The following is an 11,803-nucleotide window of genomic DNA, read 5'->3' on the forward strand; positions in this document are numbered from 1 at the left end:
TTCTAGATTAAATTTTTGCAAGTTAGCGCTTTCAGTAAGAAAAATTAAACAGTTAATTTCTTTATGAGACTTGTCTAAGAAAGTGGTTATTGCTTCAATAACCAAGAAGGCCTAGTGCCTCGCCACTGCCTGAAAGCCAAAATATTAAAATAAAATATTTAATTAACTTACCAATAAAGTATGAAAATAGAAATTAGATAATGCTTTAACAAGTTTTTTTTAACATTGTTTTTGGAAATTTCTCAAAAATATTTTGTTTAAATTGACTAAAGGTTAGAGTTCTTTGTTAACTTAGAATTTATTTTGAAAAATTCCTACCCTGTTTTTGCTGTGATCAAAGGAGGAGAGATAGGAACAAGTTTAGAGGGAGTTAATATTTTTTAAAAAATTGGCACTTAAAAAAAAAATTGGATAGGAACAAGTTAATATTTTTTTTTCTTAGAAAATTGTAAATTCTATTATTGCAATCTTTATACTTAAAATGTTACTTTAGTAATTTATTTAAATTACTTCTTGTCTGTTTTTACCCTAACTTGAACTTAAGTTAATACACATCAAAAAGGGGGAGATTGTTGATCCCCGTGATTGTTTTAATGCGATCAACCAAGTTAGGTTAGGTCCTATTTGGTTTTGATCCCTGTGTCTAAGTGTGCAGGAGCTTAGGAGCGCAGGAAGTCAAGCGGAAGACGCAAGCTAGTGAGAAAGATGGCACAGAAAGGGAGCCGACGGGCTCCGTGCGTCCGAAACATGAAAAAGCCGCAGAAGAGTACACCGATGGACGAGAAGAACGTGCGCGACGTTTGAGAGACGAGAAGCCGGGGTGGAAGCCTGCTCGAGGAGAATGCCAGAAATTGGGTTCGGGTGAGCTCTATTTCGGTTGGCCGCAATCACCCAATCAAACGGAACTTCGAAAGCTGAAAAGGAGAGGAAGAAGTGTTGGAAAGACAGCTGGAGGCGCCCTCAACTTTCTTTCTTTTCTGTTATTTGATTTTATTTTACTGTTGCTATTTTAAGAGTTAAAAGCACGAGGAGGGTATATTTTATTTTGCAGGCAATTCACCCCTCCCCTCTTGTCGGCCCCACTACACCAACAAGAAGATCTTACAGCGCTGTTTGGCCCTTCAGAAACGGATATGGATCCGTGCCTTATTTCAAACTCAGCTTTAGATTCACTTTCAGTTTCAAACTCGTCGAGTTGTTCTCGGGCCGAAAATACGAGGAAACTTGTCTGCTCGAGGTCCTCATCTGAGTCTTCTGATAAAGACTCATCCCACGTTGCCTGAAGTGCCTTCTTCTTCCGTTGCTTCTTTATTTCCTTCTGGTTTGGGCAGTTTGCTTTGATGTGTCCCATCTTGTTGCAGCCATAACAAGTTGCTTCTGACTTGACTTTTGGGTTTGGTTGTGTCATTTTTTATTAGATCACCTTTTTGGTGAATCCTTTCTTCTTCTTAAATAGTCTTCGGACCAGGTTCACGAGTTCAGCGGTAATTTCTTTGTCATCTTCTGAGTCTGGTTCATCTTCGGACTCGGGTTCAATGTGACACTTAAGCTTTGGTTCACGTGTTCTGCTTGCACCTGCAATCAAAGAAATACCTTTATCACTTGGCAATGCATTAGTCTGTTCATGAAGTTCAAATTCTAAAAAGAATTCATCTAGTCTAATTGATGAAGCATCCTTGGATACCTTGTAGGTGTCTATCATTGATGACTGATAAGCGTAGCCTGTCACACCCGCAAATCAAATTAATAATGTATTTTCCACTGAACCCCTTAATTTTGCAATAACGTTGTAGTAACGAGCCCATGATCGATCCCGAGGAACCAACGGTAGAATGTAATTTAGGATTGTCTTTTTATTCCTATTTTTGGGATTTTCGATATAAAAATGGAGTTGGGGGTTTTAAAGCTTTAAATCTAAATCTAACAAATGAAAGCACAACAAATAAAGAGATTACTCTAATGCATAAATGAAATCTACTTATGTGCCAATAATCAAACCCAAACGCATTGTCACTCTACGTTGTGATTAAATTATTAACACACACTTAAACTAAGATATGAAATACAAGATGCAAATAAATCTGATCTACAACACCAATTAAAACCCTAGCTTGAATTTAAATGCTAAACACTTAACCAAGCAACAAATTAAAATTAAACTAAGCTTCAACAAGGAAAGAAATGCTAACTACTTGCATAAAAATATAACAAAACATAAAAGTAATCTGTTCTAAGCTGTAAAAACAATAACAAAACGAAATAAACCCTAACCAATCCAACTCACAACCAATCTATACAAGCTTCACACTCAAGCCGTCACACAAGAGTGCCAAAGTCGAGACCACCCAACTTTGGACCTCAATGGAACATCTCAATGGCGTATCAGCTCAAGGAGTGCTCAACTACACCGACGGACCACCCCCGGCGAGCTAAGAACAACCCTAAACCCACTCAAGTGCCGAAAATCTGGAAATCTGCCATCCTTGACCTCTGAATCTGGAGTGGGAGCTACGGAATGCGAATTGTGGTCGGATGAAGCTCAGGAACGCCGGAGGACCACCGCCGAGCGTTGCTGATGGGAATCGGAGCTCAGATTTGGAAGAACACCTCCAAATCTGAGGTGAACAGAGGCATCGAAGAAATGGAGATTGCGCCGGAGGGAACACCCAAATCGGTTCCAGAAAATCGGGATGAAGCTGCTGGGACGTCCTTCACCGAGGTTGAAGCTCGGAAGAATGATTGGAGAAGAGAAAGGGGCCGGAATCCGGAGAAATGCCGCGGGGACGAAGCTGCTGTGTGTGGAGGATTCGACGAAGAAGCTCACTGTAGCTTCTCAGATTTAAATCAGATCTGGATCTGAAATGGACGGCTGAGATGATTCCGGGCTAAATCAACAGTGAAAAGTCATCCAAATTCTGATCTGAAGGTACTGATATTGATTTAGGGTCTGGATCTACCCTCCCGTAGGTCGGATCGATCAGATCATCACTGGATGGTCCGGATCTACACAGTCTTCAATGAACGGCCCAGATTAATTAAACTGGATCAATGGCTAGATGAACTCAGATCTGGATCAAAACTTTTGGATCTTCATCAATGGCTTAGATCTGCTCCCCATTAAGTTGGATCGGCCAGATCTTCGACGGATGGTCCAAATCTGTCCTATTCTTCATGAACGGCCCATAATGCTCAATGGCTAGATCTTCTCGTTTGAACTCCGATTTGAGCCCAATTTCGGTCCAAATAGATCCAAATCTAAGATCCTTTGATGTCTACAAAATAAGAATCAAATATTAGCATCAAATAATATAAAAATAAAGTAATTTGCAATTAAGTCCAAAAATACACACAATGCACAAAATGTGATGTAACCATGATTTTAACCTATGAAATCAACATCAAACCATGCATATATGAATCAAAATAATGCAGTAAAATCATGGTTATCAAATCCCCCACACTTAGCCTTGAACGTCCCGTGCAAGTTAAGAAAACTAAAAATCATCTCCATAGAAAATTCCCTAGCAATATCTAAAAGATAGTAAAAAGAATTTAACTAAGATCATCTAAATATCACTAACAATCATGAATACAATCCAAACAATAATCAGTATGTATGGTAGTTTCAATCCAATTGAAAAATTAAGCAAGTTGCAATCTCACAAGGGATTTACCTATTCTAGCTCTCACACTCAATTATGCATATAAGTGGAGCTCAGTCAATGCAACTCACAACATTTCACTACCATAAGCTTGCTTATTTCCTACTTCTCCACCACTATAAACATAGCATACATGAATCAAAAGGAATTTATCATGAAGAATTGAAATGGAAGCAAGAATAACAATGAAAGTGAATGAAATAGGCAAAAGAAAAGGCATTAATGAAGAAAATGAGAAGATGAGAGTATTGGAGGAGTATACTTGATGAGTTGACCATTTTGATGTAAAAAGAGTTGTATACCATTTGTTTTAACCAATTCAAAGTATCAAGCTACCCTCCCATTCAATTTGAATGCCAACATAGAATCTTGATACATTGTCTCCCTTTTGATACTCTCTTGAATGTGTCATTTTTCTCTTCTTTTTCTTCACTGTTTTTCCAGCTTTTTGCACTTAAATTTGAGCATTTTGAAACTCAAATAATCTCAAATCAACTAATAAGAACTTCCTCCCCCACACTTAAAATCTTGGCCGTCTCGGACAATTCAACATATCATTAAGGCACACTTCTAACCACTTTAAAATCTGCAGGTTCTTTTCTCCTTCTCTTATACTTTTCCATGTTTCTGAATCTGGTATTGGATTCTCGTTTTGAATACTGACTTCCTCACTGATCAGATCATGCATTTGTTGTGGCTGGACAGTTTCAGCAAATCAATGCCATTGAATTGGCACCATAACCAGGTTCAGTAGTAGCATAATTCCGATTCTTAGAATAAACAGCTTCAAAAATCAGGTTCACAGAAGAATCTGGACTCAACATCAGCAACCACACTTTCCTCAGATTACATAAAAATTACAGCTCGAATTTTAATTCCCATAGTTGCAAAATCAGTAGCCAAACATATTGCATCAACTTCTGATTTACTGCACACTGCAGTTTCAAATTCAGCCCTGTTTTGTTTTATGAAAATTCAGAACTTCATTCTAGAATTCCACAATAACTCCCACTGATCTTTGATTTCCACAGCAGACTTCAGTGATCATCTCCCATCAATTCTCCATTCAATTCTTCCATATGCAGTACCCTCATCCAAACCACTTTAAGTTGTCAATTTCAGCAAGAATTCAGAAATTAGCAGCTTCCGAAAGTTGATGGTTCCAAACTTCAGATTCTTTAGGAGAATGCAGCAACTTCAGATTCCAGCAAGTATTCTGTCCGGCAAGTTTGCAAAGAATGAAAAGGAAACAATTAACAATTGTTGCTGGAAATTCAAGAGTTTCACTTAATTCCAATGATCTTAAGGGCTAGTGATGAAAGATTTCATCATAATTTGTAACTCCCAGCCCCTTAAATCAAGCGCCAAATCGATTTCAACATTTTCAAAAATCTGGACCAAGAAATGAAATCAGCAGCTACAGCTTATAAATTCAACAACAAAATTCAGTATCAACTTTGCCTTGTTTACCCACCAAAAATCTCAATACTTCTTCGTCTTGCTTCTTAAAATCCCTATTAATGCATGCTCGAAAGCTTTACAGGTTTCGGCAGCTCCAACTCATCTCAATCCTCTTCCCAAATTGGCACAGAATTGTTAACTTCATCCTGCAGAATCTGCCCTCTGAATTCCTGCTCTCTACTCATTTCTGTCCTTGCAGCAAACATCCCCTTTTGTCATTGCAAGGTCTTCACTGCTGTCAACACCCACTTTGCAAGAACTCATTACACACTTGCAGATTCTGCATTTTATTTCTGCATTTTTGCTATCCAGAATTTTTAGAGGTCTTGGAAGGCAAGAACAACATTTGTTGCTGCACAAAACAGGACTCCACTCAAGTTTATCACTGATTTACATTAGTAACTGAATTTTGATACACCATTTGATACACAACAGTCTCCAGCTTCCTTGTTCTGCACTTCTATTTTTCTGCAGATTATGCAGTCCGAGTTTCATCCATTTCTGATAATCTCAGCTTCTGCACAGTGATGTTATGAATCTGTTCTTAATTTCCTGATTCTGCTTCAGCAACTTCACTCTAAGTATGCCTAGCTAATAAGCCTTGTAAGTTAACTCATTGAATCATGAATCAAGTTAGCTTCAATTTCATTCATTTCAGACTCGAAAAGCATGAGAACTTGGCTCAATTCAGCAGATTCCTCTTAGCACAGAACTGATCTGCCTTCACAACAGACTACAGTTTTAATTGCAGATGTTCACTTTTTTTTTCTTTACATTCTCTTCTGCATTTGTACAGCTGCAAGGCTTACCCTCTTTTCCTTCAATGGCACAAAAATTTCAGCTTGAATTTTACTCCCTTCCGCTGCCAAAAACTGTCCAAAACCAAAGCTGCAGTTTTATTTCAGTTTTCAGTTTTGTGTTCTGTTTTTCCTGTTTAGTATCAAATTTCTTGTCTAAAAGTTTTGTAAACTCTAGAGAAGAAAGAAAATCATCTATAAATACTGAATTAGCAGCTGGTTTTCAGATTTTTCATGAATTAATAGCCTCAAACTCCATTTTGTGCAGTAGACTACAATTTTTCCTTCCTCCTCTTGTGACTTTGTATCAACTTGTCACGTTTAGTCTCACGAAACTTCAAATACTCCTTCATCTTGCCTCTTCAGAACCTTTACAATGCATTACTGAAAAGATTACAGGTTTCAACATCTCCAAATGGCTCAAATTCATTTCTCAATTTGGCACAAAGCTGCCCTAATCTGCACAATCTGCATTTGCTGAACATTCTGCCCTTCAATTCTGTCATTACAACAATTCTCCTTTCCAATGGTTGTGAATTCCACTTGTTCTTCTTTGAATTGAGTTTCACTTCCAAACTTGAGAGCTATCATTGTCTTCTTTTACTCTTCTCATTCACCAAAAATTCAGCCTTTAAATGCTTAAAAATGTCATTGCAATTCCTTCTCTGCAGTAACTAACATGAATCTGGATACAAGCTATCAATGCAAGATTACCATTTGTTACTACACAATACAAGTCTCCCCTTGAATTTCTCACTGATTTAAATTTGCTATTGCATTTTGATACACCATTTGATACATCACAACTTCCTTGTTTCTGCAATTCAACATTCTGTTCATGAGCATAATCTGATTTCAGCATTTTCAAAACCTTCTTGCCACATAGTCTTGAATGTATCAACATAGTATCAAGCCTCTAAATCCAAAGCAATTGTAACTTGCTCTTGACATGATAAAACTCAAGAAATTAATTCATTTAGCATACAACTTAAGAGCACTTCAGATTTCATCTTGGAAAGAATGGCACATCCTTTTGTTATTGAGTATACAATACATTTGCTTCAATTTCTCAATGATTTGAGAGTTTAAAGAGAAAGTTGGCACAAAAGTGGCACATAGCAATAGCTCACTTTGCCTTTTGGAATCAATATCATTAGCTCCTAATAGAATCTCCATTTTGCTGGTTCCTTTTTTTTACAGTGCTGTTGCTATTGCTTAATCAAACTCAGCTCCAAACAACTCTGAAATCAAGTTCCTCAACTTCAAATCAAACTCCATACACTTGTAACAAATTTTTCACAATTCCTTTCTTTTCTTTTCTGCATTTCTTTAGTTCCTCTCCAACTTGACAATCTGATTGAAATTATTGTTATAAGATACTTTTCTTCACACTGTTTTCTTTCATCAGAATCTATGATTCAAACTTCAAAATCAAGCACTGAGGTAATTCCAACTTTGTTATGAAAATTCCAGCTTAGCAATGAATTTCTAAACATCAACAGTAGCCTTCATTTCTGCCTCCTTCAATTCTTCTGATCATCTGGTATCAACCTTCACCTCACATTGGGAATCAGATTCAAGAGTCTATTTAAGCACATTGGCACATTTATTCCAAATCTTCTTCATTTTCTTCAAACTAAATTTTTTTCTTCCTTGAATGGATTAAATCCTTTCTTTACCAAGAAAAATCCAAGTCATTCAAGGATATTCAAGTATTCCACCAAGAAGATCAAAATCAAAGAAAATGAAATGATTCCCTTGAACCAATACAAAATCTCCCATATTTCCAAAAATGTATCATCTCATCATCCCTCCTCCACACTTAATCCTTTGTCATCTTGCAACATAAATTCATCAAGTATTCAACCAAAGTACTCAATAAAAGAATGACACGCAAAGATTATTAAGAATTGAAATACTAGATGAGAATGTATAAAGAAAATTGTGAGGAAAGAGATTAGAAAGTATAAAGGGGAACAAAATTGACAAAATCCTCAATTTCCATGCACACAAATGCTATTGTGACTTTGAAAAGAAACTAAGCAAGTTCTAGAGTTTCAATTGTTGTAAGTGCATGTCACACAAAGAAAATAATGGTGTATAGGCTTAAAGTGGACCTCACTAGGTATTTTTATGCAATCAAGCTTGATTAATCAAAATGGAATCCTCTACTAAATTAACCAATACCATGTAAGAAAAGCATCCAATCATGTCACATGACCTAAAGTTGATGATCAAATTTAAAACAACTTTTACCATCTTACAAATATCACTAAACAATTCATGGAGACTTTATTCAAATGACATGCTATGTATACCAACTAAATGTAAAGTATGGAAGTAAAATACAAAATGCAAAGTATGAAACTAAAGAAACGTATAAAGAATTTATTAAACACAAAGCATGAATTTAAATGCAAGAGTAAACAAAATTGGAACTAACTCCCCTTTAAATCCCGGTGGTTGAAGAAGGTTTAGACGTAGTAGCCGCCCCGGAAGTGGAGTAATCGTGGTTCCACTTAAATTCTTCTTATTAATCCTTTTTCCCTTCACCATTCTTTCTGGAGGTCTTAATCGGTTCAGTTTTAGCACCCACTCCGGGAGCTTGTGTTCTCCTACAACATCAATAAAAGAAAATACCTCCCACACGCATGTGGGGTAAAAAGAAAATAGGAGAATATTAGTGTGAGTAGAAAGTATATCAAGAAATGAATCACAACTAATAAAATCAATAAATGGTACCTCAATAAAATTCTCTGAAAAATTACACAAAATACTCACCTTGTCATCTTGAGAGGTACCTGGAGTGGTGTTTATTACCTCTTCCTCATCAAATAATGGCTCAAACTCTTGTTCTGGTGAAGGTTCAACTTCATGTAGTGATTCTTGGGTGCTTAGCTCCGTAGCACAAGTCCCTACACTTTCATCTTCAATTCTTGATGATTCTTGAGGTAATGCTTCCAGTAAGCAATCCCCTACACTTAAATCATCTTTTGCAATAATACTTGCATCATTCACAACATCTAGAGCAACATCATTATTAGTAGAATCAAAAATAGGTTCAACTACATCATCATCACAAATTAAACTAGAAAATTCTTGTGAAGAAATAGATGCAGTGTCAGGCCTGACAAGATCTCCACAATCCACCTCTTCACTGGCTCTTTGTTTTTGTAACTGATTAATAGATGATGCTATCTGATCTAACTGACTCTGTATATTCTGTATCCTTGCAAATTGTTGCTCTTGATGCTCACTCATTTGATGCATAACTTCATTGAATTTCCAAACTGACTCTGTAAATTTTTCATGTGCATCCTCATACCTATTCCGCTGCTCCATAGGTAGGTAGGACTGATAGAACTGAGTCTGAGGCTGATAAAAATAATTCTCCATCCCATCTCCAAAATACTGATGATATGGATCCATGGTCACATGAATTTCCTGTTCTTACACTGAAACACTAGCAAATAAAATCAGAAGACTCAGGAACAAATAAAATCAACACATGAATATATAATCATGAAAGCAATCAAAACAAGAATCCTAAAATTACTAAACATTGCATATTACAATTTCCCCGGCAACGGCGCCAAAATTTGATAAGCGTAGCCTAATCAAATTGTACAAATGTATATTCCACTGAACCCCTTAATTTTGCAATAACGTTGTAGTAACGAGCCCAGGATCGCTCTCGAGGAACCAACGATGATATGTAATCTAGGATTGTCTTTTTATTCCTATTTTTGGGATTTTCGATATAAAAATGGAGTTGGGGGTTTTAAAGCTTTAAATCTAAATCTAACAAATGAAAGCACAACAAATAAAGAGATTACTCTAATGCATAAATGAAATCTACTTGTGTGCCAATAATCAAACCCAAACGCATTGTCACTCTACGTTGTGATTAAATTATTAACACACACTTAAACTAAGATATGAAATACAAGATGCAAATAAATCTGATCTACAACACCAATTAAAACCCTAGCTTGAATTTAAACGCTAAACACTTAACCAAGCAACAAATTAAAATTAAACTAAGCTTCAACAAGGAAAGAAATGCTAACTACCTGCATAAAAATATAACAAAACATAAAAGTAATCTGTTCTAAGCTGTAAAAACAATAACAAAACGAAATAAACCCTAACCAATCCAACTCACAACCAATCTATACAAGCTTCACACTCAAGCCGTCACACAAGAGTGTCAAAGTCGAGACCACCCAACTTTGGACCTCAATGGAACATCTCAATGGCGTATCAGCTCAAGGAGTGCTCAACTACACCGACGGACCACCCCCGGCGAGCTAAGAACAACCCTAAACCCACTCAAGTGCCGAAAATCTGGAAATCTGCCATCCTTGACCTCTGAATCTGGAGTGGGAGCTACGAAATGCGAATTGTGGTCGGATGAAGCTCAGGAACGCCGGAGGACCACCGCCGAGCGTTGTTGATGGGAATCGGAGCTCAGATTTGGAAGAACACCTCCAAATCTGAGGTGAACAGAGGCATCGAAGAAATGGAGATTGTGCCGGAGGGAACACCCAAATCGGTTCCAGAGAATCGGGATGAAGCTGCTGGGACGTCCTTCACCGAGGTTGAAGCTCGGAAGAATGATCGGAGAAGAGAAAGGGGCCGGAATCCGGAGAAATGCCGCGGGGACGAAGCTGCTGTGTGTGGAGGATTCGACGAAGAAGCTCACTGTAGCTTCTCAGATTTAAATCAGATCTGGATCTGAAATGGACGGCTGAGATGATTCCGGGCTAAATCAACAGTGAAAAGTCATCCAAATTCTGATATGAAGGTACTGATGTTGATATAGGGTCTGGATCTACCCTCCCGTAGGTCGGATCGATCAGATCATCACTGGATGGTCCGGATCTACACAGTCTTCAATGAACGGCCCAGATTAATTAAACTGGATCAATGGCTAGATGAACTCAGATCTGGATCAAAACTTCTGGATCTTCATCAATGGCTTAGATCTGCTCCCCATTAAGTTGGATCGGCCAGATCTTTGACGGATGGTCCAGATCTGTCCTATTCTTCATGAACGGCCCATAATGCTCAATGGCTAGATCTTCTCGTTTGAACTCCGATTTGAGCCCAATTTCGGTCCAAATAGATCCAAATCCAAGATCCTTTGATGCCTATAAAATAAGAATCAAATATTAGCATCAAATAATATAAAAATAAAGTAATTTGCAATTAAGTCCAAAAATACACACAATGCACAAAATGTGATGTAACCATGACTTTAACCTATGAAATCAACATCAAACCATGCATATATGAATCAAAATAATGCAGTAAAATCATGATTATCAATGCCCACAATGTATTCCTCGGAAAAGCATTTAGTGTGTACCTTATTACGTCGCAGTTCTCTACTTTCTATCCGATTGCGTGGAGTCCATTTAGAAGATCTTGTATGTGAGCATGAAGGTGGCTCGCTGACTCACCTTCTTGTATTTTTATATTTTATAATTTATTTAATATTAAGTCTCATTTACTCACCTTCGTGTCAAAAGTGCTCTCGTGCAGCTCGATCGATTTTTCCCACAACTCCTTTGCACTGTTGCAGGGATCAACCCGGTTCAACTCTTCTTTGGTTAGGCCGCATTGAAAAGTTTGTGTTTCTTTTGCATCGGCTTTAATCTTCTTGCAGGTTGGTGCACCCCATTTGTCGCAGGGGACAAGGGCGCCATCTTCGGTGGGAAATGTGAATCCTATCTGGATAATTATCCACATTTCCACCTGCGTCTTGAGGTGATACTCCATTCAGCCTTTCCAATACTTAAAATCTTCACCGGAGAAAAGAGGCAGGCGAGCTGTGCTGTAACCCTCTTGGTGGGCCATTAAAAATGAATCTCGCACACA

The sequence above is a fragment of the Zingiber officinale genome, chromosome 5A, assembly GCF_018446385.1.
Source record: "Zingiber officinale cultivar Zhangliang chromosome 5A, Zo_v1.1, whole genome shotgun sequence".
In the NCBI taxonomy this organism is placed as follows: Eukaryota; Viridiplantae; Streptophyta; class Magnoliopsida; order Zingiberales; family Zingiberaceae; genus Zingiber; species Zingiber officinale.